This window comes from Nicotiana tabacum, chromosome 16 (genome assembly GCF_000715075.1).
Source record: "Nicotiana tabacum cultivar K326 chromosome 16, ASM71507v2, whole genome shotgun sequence".
Lineage (NCBI taxonomy): Eukaryota > Viridiplantae > Streptophyta > Magnoliopsida > Solanales > Solanaceae > Nicotiana > Nicotiana tabacum.
Genome location: NC_134095.1, coordinates 162,708,429 through 162,723,725, shown reverse-complemented (window position 1 = coordinate 162,723,725; position 15,297 = coordinate 162,708,429). Strand labels below are relative to the sequence as shown.

Here is a 15,297-nt window from a genome sequence, read left to right as displayed (position 1 = left end):
TTTACGTTGGAAAGAAGGGAATTAACTGAATCCACAGATTATCTTAGAAGTTACCCTCAAAATGTCACCATTTAACTCTTCAAAAGAGGGTTAGTTCTGAACATATAACTTACAGAAATAAACATTTGTACTAGGGATATAAAGATGGTTTCCGATTGTGTATACCTCATACATTTATTTACTTGTTTATTTGTTTATATACATATAAGGGTCCGGGAATATATACAGAAGCAGATATTTACACCTATGTTATTGAATTATAGTTATTTGTACCTCATATAATGGCCTGGTGAATAGACCTTAAATGGTTATAGCAATCGTCGCTGCTGTTGAAGAATACCAAACAAACCCAGCAAACATGTACTTTTCCACACCTACACTCTATATGATTGCAACCATCCACCTTCTCTATTGTAAACCCGCAAACAGGACATTTCTTCACATTCTCTTTCCCCTTGGACCATTCCTTTAGAGAGAAATCTGGGTCATCCTTGATCTGCCGGTACTTCTCGCACGAAATGTAGGGGTGATATTCCAGGTGGCAACTCGTACACGTTGTAGAGGAATTAAACATCAATTGCACAGCAATTACTTGACTGAGGATTAGTTGACTGTAGTTAGCTGACCATGGTCAGTTGGTTAGTTAGTTGCTAACAGTGTTAACTAACTTATGTTAGTGGGGTATTAGTTAGTTGATTTACAGCTGTCATTCATTAGGTAGGAGATGTATATATATAGCCTTGTAAGGATAGCACGTGAGTAATGAAAAACTGAAGCTCTGTTCTCTGTTTTGCTTCTTCTTAATTTCTTCATCTTCTTCATTCGAGTGCATTTACGGACAGCTCAATTCATCAATTCATGGAGATTTAACACACGTCTCCACATAACATGCACCACAGGTAAAGGGCGCACCAACCACTCCTGATTCAGCAACACGATACACTGAAGGGCAGTCAGGTTAGGGGCAAAACCGGTAGTGACCCCCGCTTGCTGCTACAAAAGCCCCTATAGAAGCCCTGAAAAGTTCTTCCAACTTCTCACTTGACAATAGAGACCTCAAATCAGCAAACAGCATACGTGCTCCACAACCTTTATGCACACAACATAGCGGGAAACCTTCCCTGCTTCTGATTGCAGACTCGCACTATTCCAGCAAGCATGATCGACAGAAGATGTGGGTAAAACCTTCAAGTCTATAAGCATCCTCTAGTTCACACAAGCAAATAGGACAGTCAGCCTCATCATCCATCCTTCGATTTGGAAACCCACTTGTTTGAGAAATTTCAGAAATTATCTCCTCAACTTTTTGCTTCATCTCTTTAGTACCTCTAATAGAGATGCAATGGCGCCTAGTGTTCAGAGAGAGCTCTGCATCGGGCACCTTTAGTTTGAGACCACTAAGATCTGGTCCACACCTCTGAACAACTCTTTTCATCAGGCCAAGAGGCAAAAGTCCTCCACGAACATGCACTTCAAGTTGCTTGCTTTCATGTAAAGCCAGAAGGGCGTTACCGAAACTCTGCTGCGCCATACCAATCATGTCTGAGGAACCAAAGATTCTCACATAAAGGCTATGCCTGTCAAAAAGAATATAGGTCCCTGTCTCCCGCTGAACCATCTTCATAATATTAGTCCCTTCTCTTGAAAATAGAAGTTGGACAACAGTTGGAGAAATACCCACATGATCCACAATCTTGCCTTTCATAAGTTGCTTCAATGGCCTTCTCAGTTCTGCCACAATCTTTGTACCAGTAGCAGATATTTTAACCCTATAAGACCCATTTTCATTTCTCTCCAGATTGCACTCCACACCTGCAAAGCAATCCAAAGTTTTCTCAGCAGCCAAGTACCACCTAATCAATAATCAATGTCTCTGAATAATTTTGTTGTCTTTATTTAAAAAATAAAAATTGTTTTACAAAAAGATCACTTTTACTAAAAGAGTTTTACAGAACATCCCCCCTTCTCCTTATATCCTACTATGTTTTTCTGCATCTCCAGAATGGAGCAAGAGAGAGGGGAATCTGCAGTATGCAAGAATGCTTTTTTTCAGTTACCATTTAGAATTTGACCAGACAAGTGATATTTAAGTTGAATCTGGGTAGTACAAGGAAAGTAATCATCAGATTAACATCAAATCTGGGAGAAGAGCAAGGGTTAGTGATAGTGCTCAGGCACTTTGTAAATAACTTTGTACTGTCATATAACCATAAAGTATCAAGACTCCTTTTTCAAAGTCATCCAGCACAAAAAGAAAAGGAAACTTACAGACACAGAGAGAAAGAAAAAAGTTCGATTTCCACCCCAAATTGTCGGACTTTTCTTTTATCAGAAGTCAACTGTTAAACTCTGATGGTGATATTTTCAGACAAAATTTGATATTTTGGAACAAACAGTTTCAATTCATAGATTTTATTTAGTTTCTACATATAAAATTTACTTTAAAATGGTGAATTTGTCCAAGTCCAATTTCATTCTGGTCGAGGAATAAGGAAACGAAAAGGTGACAGTAGCAATCTGCATTAGTGGTAGTAATAGGGTACACTAACTCTGCCACATAAATTAAATATCATTTCAGCCGCTGCTCTATAGTTTATTTCAATTTCCCACATTGCCATGCCTTTATTAAGAAGCAATTCAGCAGAGATGACAGTTAGTTAAATTAAAATTTTCAAAAAATACAACCAGAGAGAAGAAATATAACTTAGAGCACTAAAAGATACCCTTTCTTCCCCGGAGACGTGCAAGTAAAGAATCCAGCTGGTTCCTAATAACATGATAAACTGGTGCAGGACAGGAAACAGAGGTGTGAAACAGTTGCTGACATCTTATCTTCTGCCAGGGAAGACATCCAGACAAAACCTTGCCATCAATTTGCTCCAAAGCCTCAGCTGCTTCAAGATGCCGACTTCCATCAAACAGGACAGCCGCTCGCATGTAAGTGTCCTTCGGTTCTGGTTGGAAGACCTGAACCCGAATAGACTGGACTAAAGGGATTCTTTTAGGCATGAAGGCGGATATTTCTCTTCTAAGTGCTTCTTCACAAGCAGCAATTGGAGGATTTTCCACAGCATCTCCTCTCACCAAGAAGAAATCCAGAATTTTCATGTTCGTTGCTGCACTCAAAACGTCAAATATCTCCGGTTCAGAAAGATCGCTATTGCTTGCCTGAAATTACTATGCTGTCAATGTACTTATTGCTTGCCTTTGAACGGATAAAGTTTTCACCTATCATTACACCAGAGAAATCATTTACTATAAAAGCAACATCTTTTGGTTCACATTTTACAATAGCTAAACCTTTACTGCATCTACGAGGCCAATAAACTTTAGCTCTGAGAACAGAGGAAAACTGCGTTTGGTCATTACAGAATACACTCCTCGAAGGAACAACTTTTAGAAAGCCACCACCACATTCTACCTTATCCAACAATGTAGCTTGTTTAGTAGCATCAGGAGAAAGAAATGTTACCCTGCCCCATCTGTTCTCCTCATTGTCGTGGCCAATGCCTGAGGACTTGAGCAGTGCACAAATATCACCCGATGTGTTTCTCTCCAAAAACATCAGCAGTTCCTTATCATCAACTGCTTTTGTATTTGAATGAAATATGTCAGCAGCCAAGAATCTCTTCTTAAGCTCCAAATGCTTAACAATTGCACCAGCTCCAAAGAGGGCAACTGAGGCAGAAGCAGCTGATCCACCATTGAATAGGCATTTCTCCAAGCATTCATTCTGCAACAACTTGCTTTCATACTTTAGTGCATCATTCACTTGGCCCAAAACACGCTCCATGTCACTGGACGAAGCACATAACAAAACCTCATTCTTATCAACATTAACTTGAATGCCAATCCTTTCATCCAAATGTTTAGTTCTAATGCGTGAAACAAGGTTATTGACACTACTGTTAGATTTTCCACAGAATCTTTTCAATAGCATGCTCCCAAAACCTGTTAAAACCTTCTTTTCCAGCTTTTGGGCATCCATCTCCAGAAAATTAAACAACGGGGAAGGACTAAGAGTACAAAGAGAACTAAACTCAAATACGGTAACACAGACCAGATACTCATTAGCTGCAGCAAGGATTTCACCAAAAACTGCCCAGGTAGGTCGTCGATCAAAATTTAACAGTGAACATGATGGATGTAGTTGGATATACTTCCCACTTAGTGCTACCTCATAACCTAGCTGATCATATCCAGAATACTTAGCAACATTCTCCGCAAGTGAAAAAAGTATTGTACTTTTCAAAGTTTCATCATGCTCGGTATGCACCTGAGGATCCCAAAGCCAGTAGCTTGCAATAATAATATTAAGTTCGTTCTCGAGGCAAGCTTCCAGTTCTTGCACAGTCTCCTGGCATCTCCTCATGGATTTGGCATTGATGCTATTATCCCAACACCAGCCATTCTTCCTTTCCCTAGGCACAGCCTCCCATTCTCTGTAAACAGAAAGTAGAGTGAATAGATCACTATTTGGATGGCAAAATTGCACCTTCAAGCAATCAGATTTTAGATTGTCTCCTTCAGAACCAATCCTACAAAACATACTGCTCGAATTAGCCATAACAGCAGCAAGAACAACACCTTCTCTACTCAAATGTTTACTAAAGCAACGCAGGATCATTTTGCCTAGCCGAGGTTCAATACCCAACTTGACTATTTTTCGCCCGTCTGTAGTTAATTCATAAGCATCATCTTTTTGCCTAACAGCTCCTAACTGAACCAGATTTCTGGTGGCCATCTCAATAGCTTTAGCGCTAGGTGCGTCAACAAAATCAAAATCTTGCACGTTCTTGATGCCCAGAGCAAGAATCCTCAACACTGCAACACCAAGATGAACCTTGCGAATTTCAGGTTCCTGATGACAAGGCATAGCCTCAAAATCACTTTCTGAGTAAAGTCTATAACACCTTCCTGGTTCAGTTCTCCCAGCACGGCCAGCCCGTTGATTAGCAGAGCTCTGGCTGACATTGCATATCCTGAGAATACTCATGCAAGTGCCAGGTTCAAACCTTCTTTCTTTGACCATGCCAGAATCAACAACATATTTAACCCCTGGAATTGTCAATGATGTCTCAGCAACATTTGTACTGAATATTACCTCTCTTCCCCGGATAGCTGAGAAAAACTCTATGCTGTTCTTCATAGGATAGTTTGCCATGTAAAGGTAAACCAATGGCTGATGATGATTGAAACTTCTCACAAGCCCATTCGACTTCAATTTGAGAAGTCAAGAAGGCTAGGAGTGTTCCCTCTCCCTCTGTTTCATGGATTTCAGTCATCATCTTAATAACATCATAAACATAAGAGGAGATTGGGCCAGCACCAAGACATCCAGTGGATTCACAGGGAACATATTTAATATCAACCGGATAAGTTCTACCAGCCACGTGGAACGTTCCACAGCCAAAGAAGTAATCAGCAAGCTGGTCTGCATCAGCTGTGGCAGACATAATAACAAGCCTCAGATCAAGTCTGTGATGGAGCAAATTCTTTATCAATGCTAAAAGTAGATCAGTGTTTAGGCAGGCTTCTTTCATGTGCCTCATCAACAACAATACATGAAATCTTGGACAAAGTCTCATCGACCATATAGTGCTGTAGAAGGCAATGATCTGTCATAAACACAATCTTTGAATCAAATTTATGACCAGATGAATATGAAGAATAGCATATGATCGAGGTGTCATCATAACACCCTTCGCTTTCCTGTTGCACCCTTTGTGCCAAAGAATTGGCAGCAAGCTTCCGGGGCTGAGTACAAACTATAGATCCATTACCAGTCACTCCAGAATCAGCTAGGAATTGAACCAGTTGTGTACCTTTTCCTGATCCAGTCTCGCCAATCAAAACGGTCACCCAGAATTTGCAACATCGCAGTATGTATATATATATATAACAAAGAATCAAGCTCAAACAAACTCAACACAGATTTCTTATAAATAACTGATATTACACAGGTGTGCTAGGAGCAAGTGAAAGTCCTCCGGAACTAAATATCCATTTTCGCAAAGTCAAATATGAACAAGGCATTTGTGTAATAAAATGCTAGACTGGACGACAACGGAGGGTTGGGAGGGGGGGGGGAGAGACGAAAATAAACAGTTTCTCAAACCTGCCAACAGCAAACACGATGACTCAACACAACTTAATTTCTTCGTAAGTAATATAACTCCTTTACCTAATATTCCAGTCAAGATACTCCAAAATTAACAATATTTTCATTTTCAAATGGTAGTTCAAAATTTCTTCCCAGTAAATTCGCAGTAAAAATTTAAGATTGTTATTATTTTTTTATGTTTTCAGGATAAGTTCAGCTCACTATTCCTTTATCGCGAGCCGGAATGATAACAAAGGATGAATAATATTTTTCTTTTGCTAATTAACGTCCAGGAAAAAGAGAGAGCAAGCCCTTGCACAAGGTATAGTTGCTATTTGGCAACCTCTAAGTCACATGTTTGTGTATTCTCATAAATGCAAGGGGGAGCTCGTGTACATGTGCAGTCTCCCCATACAGAAAAAACAATATACAATAGTTAATGACACTGTTAATTGGTTAATTGAGTTAAGAATGCATACAGTAACAAGGGCAAAGGGTCAAAATTGCCCCTCTACTATTGCTTATTGGTTACTTGTGCCACCTGTTACACTTTTCGGCCATTCTCGTCCCTGTCGTTAATGAAGTGTGAAAAAATACCCCTAACCCTAACGTTTTGACACTGGCAGCTGACCACATCAATTTTATCCATGTCAGCTGCCAAGTCATTAATTAACCCACCCATTTTCTTATTAAAATATTATCATCTTCTTCTCCCTCAAACTCCCTCGCCTTCCAACTTTACCAATAGCCATTATCCCCATCCAAAAACCATTGCTCCTCGCACTCTATGATCATTTAGAAACACCAAACAAAGAACCAATTTACTCTTAAGGCCGCAGGTGCTTAACTAAAGAAACAGAAAAAATAGAAATTAATAGAAAACAATAATAGCTTGTACCATAATTCCCCTTTTTATAACCTTGGTCGCATAGAAACAGTATAATAAATTAAACTTGCAAATTTGCAATTAAGATTCAAATTTTTCTTTCCTGAAACACAGTCCAAAATTGCTGGTTTTCCCACCTTCCCTTTATTATTTTTGTATAGATCTATGTATGCGTGCGTGTTTTCCCCTGACTTTGGCATTTTGTCGAGCACCTGGCATGGTCGACTCTGCAGAATTTGTTTTCTTCAGATTCGAGAAGATTGGCCCATTGTTGTTGTCATTTGAGGTGTTGGGAGCAATCTCCTCATCGGCAGAAATCATTTCGCATTGGTTTTGGTCGATTTGGACGGCCGGAACTCCATTTCCGGCCACCTGGTGCTCATCGGAGAGTTGCAGAGGTTTGGGGACGACGATTGGCACGGTGGAATGGCCTGAAATTTGGTGGAATGGCCTGATACCACTCTTTCTCCGCTGAAGCTTTTGAGGCTTTTCCACCGGAGGTGATGGCTGCTCGATTAGCGGCGGCGATGACGGCAATGATGTCGATGGTGGAGGCTCTTGTTATTCACCAACAAATTCTACGAAAGCATGCAACAGAATAAATCTAAAGGTTTTATTTCCCTGGTTTCCTCCCATTTAGAAGCAAAAATACCATAAGAAAACCTTGATAGTTGCTGTGAGATTTTTGTTTACACGACAATTACTCCAAAAGAAATCAAAATAATAACAAATGGCCTTGCTGTACAATTTTTGAAATTTACGTGGCATTTGTTTTTAGCTATTTGTGGTTTTGTCTGTATTTATTTAGTCTTATCAAACAAAAATACAAAAATATATGTCGTGTGTAAGTTTACGATATCATTCTACTATTAGGAATTAATCAAGTCATAATTCGGTTATTAAAAGGAAAATCACAAAAAATATGCATCTTTTATTCTATTTTTGTCATTAAGTGATGTTATTTCAATTAAATGTTAATATGTGTGATAATTGTTGTTTAATGTTTGTATAGTTTTATTTTACAATTTAGTTGAGATTTTTAGAAATTAAAGAAGAAAGAAGAAAGGGATTTTCGGATTGGGCCTGTTTGAATTAAATAAGAACAGGCCCAACCCAAAATAACCCAGTCCGAATCCCCTTTTGTCCGGTCCAATTAGGCGGGCCACACGACTGTCCAAACGACGTCGTTGTGTCACCCTCAATTTGGACCGTTAATCTCACTAGATTGACGGTCCAGATCACTCACCCATTACCTAACCCGACCCATTCCACCCAAAGACCAACCCGGTCTCACTTAACCAAACGATGTCGTTTCCGTTAAGTGAGAGATCCAGGTCGTTGATCTCAATTGATCTAACGGCCAAGATCAAACCATCCACCCCGTATATAAGCCCTTATCTTGTACCCCACCCCCTATCCAAGCACCCCTCCCTCATCTTCGTCTCCCTCACAGACCCAAACCCCACGAAACCCTAGCGCCGCCCCCCTTTCCCCTCGCCATAAACCCGGCGGCAAGGACGCTGGTGACCACCATCTTAACACCCTAGGACCACCTCGACCCCCTGAACACAGATCCACTAGCCGTGGGTCTCGAATCTTCCCCCACCATCTCGAATCTTCATTTGAAGATTCGAGCCAGGCCTCGACCTATGCCAGACTTACCCCAGATTCACACTAGACACTCCCCTGACCTCCCTCGTGACCAAACCAGGCTTGGTTTGGTCCGAATCCAACCAGGAAAACCTGAATCCCAAATCTACCTTAAGAACCCTAGAAGTCCTAAGTCCGATTTTGTCCGTTTGAACCAGAAGATTAGGGTCTAATGGACCTTAATCGAAGTGTTCTCAGTTTGAGAACACTTCGATTAAAGTCCGTTCAACCCCAAGAAAGGTCGATTCAAATCCGAGACAAGGCCTTCTGATTTTTCAAGCCTTTAAGGTATTTCTGTTTCCCTTCTCCTTGTCAGTTCATTTTGTTGTTTTGTTATAGTTAAATGTCTGTTCATATGTCCAAATGTTTAGTTTATTTGTTTTGAATTTTTGTGTCGACTGTTCTGTCCTTGCCCGGACCTCTCATGTGGTCGAATCTCTGTTGCTACTCATTGATAAGTGTATGTGTTTAACAGAGTAATCGATTGAAATAAATTTCGATTGATTAATTAGTTCCCAGGGTCATTTCTTGTTCTGACTATGCAATTTGAACCCCCTGTTCAATACTGTTCGATTCTGATCATTAGCTATTGATTGTATGTGTTGTAATTCGCGTAGCCGATTCAATATATGTCGTCAATTAGTCTCAGCCTTGAATGGTAATAATTTGACTCATGTTATTCATTTTCTGCTGAAGCTTTGTTTGAATCCAATTAAAGAATTGAGTATAGCTGCTTGTTAGTGTGTTTATTTGAATCAGAAATCACCTAAGGATTGGATAGCTGTTGGTGTTAGCAAGAATTACAGATTGTAGTTCAATTTAATAGCATGTGTGCTCACTTTTGACTCTGGGCAGCATGTGTTTGGTCAGAACTTAGGGGATTAGAATAATTGGACAGCATGTGCTGTCAGGATACATTCCTGCTGCCCATGTTTGGTTTAGTTTAATAAAATGATAAAGCATTTTAATAATGAAAAGAGTTTGTTGTCAGGGGAATCTCATGGGAGGGGTTTTTTTTCAAATGGTTGAGTGGAAAAACAGCAGGAGATGGGAGGGAATTTGAATGGTTTAACAGGCTGTAGATGCTCTGATGCAAGGCTATAAAAGGAGAAGGGTCTCAATTAGTTAAAGAGGTTTTTTGGAGATATAAAAACAGTCCTAAAAAGAGAACAAATTCAGTTTTTGGTTGGCAACATAATTCCATCAGGCTTTGGTTTAGTTTGAAGTCTCAGTAGTTGGTACTGTTTCTTTTTTTTTTTTTTTTACTCCAATTCGTTGAAACTTCCTATGCAATCTACTGGTCCAACCTTGGTTTGAGTTCGAGTCCATTTTGAGTTTTGCATACTGTTTGTTGCTACCTGGTTTTCACAAATCTTTTCGGGTTTCGTTTGAGTTGTTCCTGGTGCACTTTGTTACTGTCACTGCTGCTGTATTTGTTGTTGTTGCTGCCATTCTTGTTGTTGTTGCTGCTGACTTCTCTGTATTCTTTTCTTCTGTTGTATTCAACATCCAGGTACACACTTTGAATCTCACACTGATGTAACAGTAACAATGAGTACGAATTGAAAGATGCAAAGGAGTTCAATCATTTGCTGCTGTAATTACAGCTTTATAAACGTTGTTAGATTGTGTAATTTTAGTTTGTAGTTCAATAGCAAACTCATGAGGTAGTTTGTACTTAATTGGAACCTTAGTTTGTTTACGCTGTTTATTTAGTTGTTTTAGTTGACCGCATGACGTAGAGTGCACATGTGTTTAGTAAATTGATAGGTGAATCTCATCTCTATTCTTATTCTAAACACGTAAGGCATGCTGCTTCTAATTTGGCAAGAGACGCAATTTAGTTCTAAGTCATTTAAACTAACTCTATCAAATTGGATTTCGTTAGGCAGTCTATAGAACCATGTTCGAATCCCATTAGTAGCAGTTTCTAGTAGTTAATTCCCTTAATCTAGTTTAAATAAGTTAGTTAAATTCAACTCGAGAAACGTTTGGAGTAAGTTTATCATTTCATCAAATCTTGTATGCAATTTCTCTTATCAAATTAAAAGCATGTTCACCCATGGAATAAGGCACGAAACAATTCCCGCCTCGTAAATAATTAATCAGATAATTAACAAGAATCCGGAGTTGGCCAAACATGTAACTCAATTAGTATGTATTTTTCTTTCTTCCATTTCTTAGAGACGAACATAATAGAAAATGTAGTCATTGTAGGCTAATCCTTTTAAAAAAAATAATGAGACAAGCCTCGCCAAATAAAAATGTAAATTGTGGGGCCCTCAATAATCGATCATAATAAATACTTAGAATTTGGGATGGACTTGTTTAGTGAATTTCACTGTCTTCCCCAAAGATAATAACGCGTTAGACTCTTTAGGCATGACTTAATTAAATTACATTCTTAAATTCGGGTGCGCATTTATGTGACCCAAATTCAAATCTCAACGGAGTCGAAATGTATTAACAACTACGGGTGCATTGATTGTGACGTGGTTCAAGATGCATTTTCACGACGTTGCAATTTTATAAAAAATAAATGATAACAATAAAAGCGGTTTAAACTTAATAAAAACACATAAGTCACAACATGTATTTAAATCAGATATTTAGCCATTATAACAATTTAAGCGACCGTGCTAGAACCACGGGATTCGGGGGTGCCTAACACCTTCCCTCGGGTCAACAGAATTCCTTACTTAGAATTTCTGATTTGCAGACTTCATTTGGAAAGTCGAATATTTTCCTCGATTTGGGATTCAAGATAAACCGGTGACTTGGGACACCAAAAGTCAAACCTTTCCCAAGTGGCGACTCTGAATTAAATAAATAATCTCATTTCGAATTTTGTCACTTAAATTGGAAAAACTCCCTCGCGCATCTATCCCTCGGGGTAGGCGCGCAAAAAGGAGGTGTGACAGTTCCTTCTCTGCAGTCCTTTATATATTTGAAATCAAGTACTTCGTATTAATTTGGAAGCCTTAATGCAAAAAATGCAGAATGTACGTTATTCTGTATAGTAACATTGAAGCACAATTTTTTTTCATTCTTAAAGGAAATGGATCAAAAGGGAAGGTGGGAAAACCAGCAATTTTGGACTGGACATCCAGCAAAACTTGGATATTAGTGGAAGAAGCTACATTCAATATTACATTTGAGTGGGTCTGTGGGGGTTAATTAATGACTTGGCAGCTGACATGGAAAAAATTGAGGGGGTCAGCTGCCACAGTGTCAAAACATTAGGGTTAGAGGTAATTTTTAAAACTTCATTAACTGTAGAGACAAGAATGGCCGAAAAGTATAACCGGTGGCACAAGTAAACGATATACAATAGTAGAGGGACATTTTTTACCTTTTTCCCTATTAACAATGGTTAGCTGACAAATCTTATGTATAAGACACATGCCCTGCACTTATTACTTTGGTGCATGCACTATGTCTGTGGTGCAGGTAAGTAATTGTGTGTCCACTATATTCAACTAGGTAACAACTCGAATGGATTTAAATGTATCAAACAAGGTAACAACTCCAATGAATTTTAAGTTATATACACTGACAGCGTAAAAAAAAATTATCTTTTACACTATGAGTGCATAAAACTTGAACTCTAACGAGAATAAAAACATGAATAGATTAGGCACCTGTTGATAATGTATTTGCCTAAGTATCTGCTGCCGGAAAGCGAAAATTGGCAAGCAATCATCGAGCCTACGACACTCTCTCATCATCAAACAATGAATTTTATTCCAATCAAAGTCTCTCCCAAACTTAAACCCTCTTCCTCTTCCTCTTCCTCTTCCTCTTCCTCTTCCTCTTCCTCAAAACCCTTCTCCTCCAAATGCTGAATAATACATTCAATCCCTACTCTAAACTCCTTTATCCTCTTCCTTATCAAACCCCTCTCCTTCTCAAACCCCTCCTTATTTTTCATAATCACATTGTACACCCTCAAGTTATTCCTATTCTTTAGTAATTTGTCCAATTTTGTAATATCATCGCACCCCAAATCCAATTTGTTCTCCCACTTTTAATTTGTTCTCCCACTTTTGTAACAATTCACCCTCTACTAACAACAATCCCTTCAACTTCTCCAAAAATACCAATTTTACCCTCTCGTTCAACTCATCCTTATCAGATGAAACCTCAACATTTCGTTTCACCCACGGTGTAAACAAATGCCTGCCTTCGAGCCTTATTCTCCATAATTCCACAATCACTTCAAGTGTTTCGCTCCATTGATCGTACAGCAGTGACCCGAAAATGAAACCTTTGGTAAATACAAAGGAATTTCGAGGGGCAAACGGTAATTGTTCAATTAGAGCGTTCAAATCGGCCCGGCTGATTCTCCGGTGGTTACTACGGGAATGAAGCTGGACTATGAAATTCGGCGGCTTGTGTCAATTCCCCGGCGGCCGATCAAGCTCGTAATTCGAGCATAATATCCAGGCCTATAGGGCCGGTGATTCGCCGGGCAGTAACTGTGCTGTGGATACATCCCCGGCGCCGGGAACCGGCGGTTGTAGGTAGAAGAATCAGGTGTATGCATTGTACGATAAAAACCCTAGAAAAAAATCAGTGAATCAACAGTTACATACAGAACTTATGACAGTGGACAGTTCAAAAAAAAAACAAAAAAAAAAGTGGAGGGACAAACGAAGAGACGTGCAAATTAGGAAGGGTTTTACGGTTCGCTGAAGTTGATTTGGAATTGAAATTGGCGCCTTCTTCCCTCTTCCGAGAATATAAAAAAAAATAGAATATTAAGTTATACTCCCTCCATCGGCTAAATATTATTTTATTAAAAAGAGAAATTTAAAATTAAAATTATTATTAAATATAATTATTCTTTTTTTAACTGATTAAAAAGAAAAGGATACTATATAAATTGGGACAAAAAAATATAATAAAAAAGGAGACAGTGGGCGTTTGGACATAAGAATTGTAAAAAAAAAAAAAAAAAAAAAATCAAATGATGATGGTATTTGAAAATTAGAGCTGTGTTTAGACATGAATATAATTTTGGATTGTTTTTGAAATTTTGTGAGTGATTTGAGTGAAAATTTTGAAAAACAGCTTTTTGGAGTTTTTCAAAATTTCGAAAAATTTCAAAATTAAATTTTAAGTGTAAATTGGAATTTTTATGGCCGAATACTGATTTTGAAAAATAAATAATTTTAAAAATAAAAATAAAATAATTCTTATGTCCAAACGGGATCTTATATTTTTATCTTTAGGGTCCGACTAACCCGAATTCTATAGCGACATTATATTTTTTATGTGTGTGTGTTTTATTTTTTTTGAAAGAAAAACCTAAAAGTTTCCTTCATTTTTCTACTAATTATTGATATGTGTGTGTGTTTTAATTTCTTTTGAAAAGAAAAGAAACCTAAAAATTTCACGTGTAACATATTTTGCTATATCAACCATTTCTGCTTCTACAACCTACTCCGCTAATAGTTTGTTTGGTCAAGTTTCTTCAAATTCAAAAGCACCTTTTTTTTTTTAAGTTTATGTGTTTAATCAAGCTTTTAAAAGAAAAAAAAAAGTGTTTTTGAGTAGAAGCAAAAACGATTTTGGAGAAGCAAAAAATTATATTTTCTCCCTAAAAGCACCTTTTTTAAAAACACTTTTGAGAAAAATATACTTAGAAGTACTTTTAAAAATTTGGCCAAATACTAATTGATGCTCAAAAGTACTTTTTCAATTAATTAGTCAAACACAAACTGCTTCTCACAAAAAGTACTAGAGGCGGATATAGGATTTCGTGAACATGGGTGCACCACTAAAAATGAAAAAAAAAAAGTATTAAGTGAGAATCGATCTATGTTCCTTGGGGTAAAACTCCAATATTGAACCAAGTGTACAAAATATTAGACAAATTCCAAAAGATACGTACATAAAATACCTAGTTCGATGAAAAGATCACGGGTTCACGTGCCCCGTGATTTGGGCTATACATCCGTCCCTGAAAAATACTTTTAAAAAAAATACTTCTTAAAATAAGCTAATTTTTTAAGCTTGGTCAAACTGGCTATACCTCTCTTCTTGTGTCCTCGTCTTTCTTTTTCCTTTGGGTCGTATGTCCTTGTCGACAAGGTGGGTTGCTCTGATGGTAAGCGTCCTCCACTTCCAACCAGGAGGTTGTGAGTTCGAGTCACCCCAAGAGCAAGGTGCGGAGTTCTTGGAGGGAAGGATGCCGAGGGTCTATCGGAAACAGCCTCTCTACCCTAGGGTAGGGGTAAGGTTTGTGTACACACTACCCTCCCCAGACCCCACTTGTAAGATTATACTGGGTTATTGTTATTGTTGTTTTCGTATGTCCTTGTCCTTTATTTATTCTTTGTTGTCTTTCTTGATAATGCAAATAACTATATTTATATTTCTATCCTTGAATTTGAAGACAAGTCAACAATTAATTACATCCCAAAATGCTAATTCAGCCTCTTTTGTAAAAATAGCCCAAAATAACATCCTAAGTATGTACATATAACAACACAAAGGTCATGCAACAACCCATTATCCACTAGTTTTCGCACTATTCTTATAGTTTTGTATTCCTACATCTTTGTTACTACACGCTATGTCATTTGCTTTAGTTGTATTTTTTTTTTTTTTTGTTGTTGTTATTGTTTATTTATTTTCTCCTTTTCACTATTGT

General features: G+C 38.1%; 1 pseudogene; it reads right to left on the bottom strand.

The window, feature by feature from the left end:
* Nucleotides 1-137: 137 nt before the first annotated feature.
* LOC107827252 (ATP-dependent RNA helicase DEAH12, chloroplastic-like) lies at nucleotides 138-13,304 on the bottom strand (annotated as a pseudogene).
* Nucleotides 13,305-15,297: the final 1,993 nt, after the last annotated feature.